Below are 3,921 nucleotides of genomic sequence, written 5' to 3'. Positions count from 1 at the left end.
CGCCGGCGGCCCGCGCTCCTCTCTCTTACCTGACGAGCAAGTGATACTCTGGGTCATGGTCATGTGAAAATATTTTCGAGGTATCCTTTAACAGCCTTTAAATATTGAAGCCTAAAAACAATATTTGCTGTTTTACCTTTGAAGCTTTAACAAAAGCTTTGTTTTAGCATTTACCTCGGTGTGCAATAAGAGTTAATAATCAAATCCGTCCCAACCCCCACAAATGTTAAACAAAAAGATAAAAGAAATGCAAATAGCTATTGTCACGGAAAGTTAAAGTACCTGTCTGTATTTTTAAGTGAAAACTATTATCTCTATCAATCAAAATTTAAGAATACAATAGCACTAATCACACAAGGTGCTTTGACTGAGGTACTTTTCCTCATAAAAAGTTTTTTTTTTTTTTAACTGGTGCATAAAAGTAATACACTTACAATTAGATTTGGTATTTGTAATTTTGTTATTAAAAACCCTCAGCAGTCTTATTGTTAATAAATGCCTCTGAGTCTGTAGGCTGATTTGTACCCAAGAAGACCAAAGTCCCTACATATTTTAATAAGGTTGATGAAATTTTATTCAGATTCTCACACTTTCCAACATGTGGTGGAACAGCACACTCTTCTGTTTGAGAGGAGTTACTCAAACGAAGGAAATAGTTAATTGGTAACCAAAACTACTACTCCTGGCCTCGCTGCACATTTTCCACATTTCTCCAAACGCTGTCTGTACTACAGCCGTCTGCTTTGAAGACGTGCCCTTTGTCATCTTTTCTTTAATTTTTGATACCAATTCCCTCTCGTTGGACCCTGAGGTTCTCCTAATACAGCGTACGTTACATATACAGTACATCCATTGTGCAGGCACACCGCACGGATTTTCTCGAAAGTCCATTTTTAAAACTAATTTGTCCAGACTGATTCAGAAACTGAGCTGCGCAGTTAATAAGTGCAAGAGCAAGCGACAGTAATTACGCCTATACTAAAAGAAAGAGCCCGGCACTGAAATACCTATAAGTAAATAGTTAAGCCAGGATGCCATTATGCAAACTCTGCTCTCAGGGAGGGATGTCTCCCACACCGAGGAGCAATAGGACTGTCATTTTTTCCCCCTGCAATATCAGGTTTCCTACTCTACAGTTCTGGTACTCTGCATCATGGCTAACATCTCTAGTGTGCTATTAATATCAATGAAGAGACGATTCAATTTCCACATAAGAAAAACCTTCCTATTACAGCGCAGACATTCTAGTGAGGACCCTTGCTAAGGAAACAATAAAGACCAGAGGGTTGGGGTTTCCCCCCCCCCCTTTTTTTTTTTGCTGCTCCCTTTGCAGTTCTGCGTTGCACACTGTTTGAAAGCTTTTAGCTAACAATGGAAGCATTATCTTCAGGATAGTTACAAAACAGGATTTGTTAGTAGAAAGAATAATACCACCGAACCCATTCCGCCCCCCGCCCCCCGCCAATACCTGCCTATTGCAATACGGCATTTAGTAGTTTATTCAGAAGTATATTCCAGAAACACCTGTATTCTTGATCTAATTCCCTGCAACAAACTCCCTCAGCGGACCAGGTTTGCTTAAGGAGGTTTGGACAATTAAAAACAAACAAACAAACAAACATTTTGTGCATTTATAAAATGGAACAGAAACAGAAGTATCTTATTCTACCGGCGTGCAAACTTACCCATTAATGAGGAAGAAAATGGCTTAGAGCTGTACAGTAATTCCCAACCAACTGCAGAAAAGTTGAGAGTTTGAAAACACTAAAGCACTTTTGACTATCCAGCCTTTCTGTGCTTCAACACTGGCTGCAGTGTAAGGAAGGACTGAAGGTATGTGGTCTAAACACAACAAAAGCCACTGCCTTACTCTAGATTAAATATGCAGGAAGAGGCCCCTTTGCATAAACACAAACACTCAGCAAATGAGTAACTGGCTCAAATCAGACGCCTGCTGTGCATTCTACCTGTCCTGATCTCTGACAAGCTACACAGCTTGTTTAAGGGGATAGGAGCTACAAAATCAAATCAAATCACAGCGCTAAACGCTTTGCTCGTATAATAGTAAATAACAACAGCACCAACAACTCAATGCCAAACGCTCATTTCTCATCTAAGCATTGCTCTGGCAAAGAGCTGAATCGTGTGCTATGCCCGCTTTGGCTCAGCCACCCATCTCGCCAGAGCAGAAGAAACACAACCAACCACCACCTGTAAAATTCATTTTCATTAACTGTACTGAAAGCCAACGCATTCCTGGCCCGGTCTTTTCTTAACGAGGATTTAAAATTAATACAGAGACTTTTGGTTGAGTTGACAGATTAAATCTGAATTTGCTTGTACTGTCCCTGTTTTGTTTACTATATAAAAGATTCCACACACAGACCGATTTTAGCTGTTCTGAATCACTGCATAGTGCACACCTATTTACTCGTTTATTTGGGGAAAAGGAAGAAATTTCTGAAGTTTCCCTTAAAAATGTTATTTGCAAAATATTACTCTCATAGAACGACCCCTCCAAACTATATTTACTTCAAAAAACAAGTAAATTAGAGACTGTGATAACCACCAAGCACCTCTAAGCATTTATTATTATAATTGAATATACATAATTATATATTGTGATTTACTCTTGCTTCTAGAGAAATAAATTATTTTTCAGCCTCGTTCATCCTTCCATACCAGAAATAGAATGAAGCAGCACAATTTTAAAGCAATTGGAATTCACCAGTGTCCCTTCCTAACTTAAGGAGTCAAATCACATTGACCTCTTATTGTGAGTCCTAGCTACATGTTGGTTTTGGTAATTTAATTATTTTTTAATAACTTGCAGTATTAAATGATTGCCATTGAAACACAAATAAGATTATACTCCTCTGCCTTACTCTCCCGTGCTCCAGACTACAGGGTAACGTGGACGACACAACTGCGTCCAGCACCGAAATTTCATTCTGAAAGAGCACTTACACACAGTCAGACACAGGAAGATTCAGGCTTTAAAAGATGCAACACATACTTACTGGATTCTCAAGCATGTGCCACAGATTATTTCAAAGGATACTGGATATAATTCACAGTTTTTATGTGGATCAAGCGTGTTCAGTTCCACTGAGCACTGGTACAGTATGGAGGGAGTTTTTACTTTTCCTTGGATAAACTCACCACGTTAAAGCACAGTAAAATTGCTAACATGAGCTAGTCCAGCCTAACAGGGTAAAAATCCTCCACGAAGGAATCCTGCAAGAAATTTTAGAGCCCCTGTATCATTCACTATTTTTGCATTGAAATGACCTTCCAAATAAGGTGTCAGATAATATGGTTCACATAGATGATAGCAATCTAACCTTGATGCAAATAAACCATAGAACGGAATTTAATCAGTATATCACTGTGTAAAAGCCTTTGTCCATCCCAATGGAGCTTCTAATGACTGTTTTGGCAGTTCTGGCTGGTAGTTATGCCTCCCTGCTCATATATATCTCATACTGGTTGAGCAAGCTAATGGAACTGCTGTTAGTGGAATCCAATATTAATACCCTGCCTCGTGCAAAACTGGATGCAAGTGAATATATTATACAATTACAGGTAGTATCTAATTCCATAGGTATTAGATACTGGGCTCTAAATTAATATTTTCATAGAGAAAGTGAAATAAATACTACATTTCAGGTAAGATATCTATGAACTCTGGATCTGCCAGCCTTTCTGCTTCAAGCCTACTCTATGCTCACACAGAACAGACATAGGACCCTGACAAAAATTGGCAGGCAAGCTTTAGATGCTGAGTGACACATACTGATGCACGGAGTCAAAGATGTCATCTTCATGCAAGCTCCACTAGTTATAAGCTTGAGAGAAAAATGAAACAAAAAAACCCAAAATAAAACACAAAAAAAAAAAAGGGGGGGGGGAGGGGGAGAG

The sequence above is a fragment of the Aptenodytes forsteri genome, unplaced genomic scaffold (genome assembly GCF_000699145.1).
Source record: "Aptenodytes forsteri isolate BGI_AS27 unplaced genomic scaffold, ASM69914v1 Scaffold53, whole genome shotgun sequence".
NCBI classification, from domain to species: Eukaryota; Metazoa; Chordata; class Aves; order Sphenisciformes; family Spheniscidae; genus Aptenodytes; species Aptenodytes forsteri.
Note: the sequence above shows the minus strand (reverse complement) of the source record.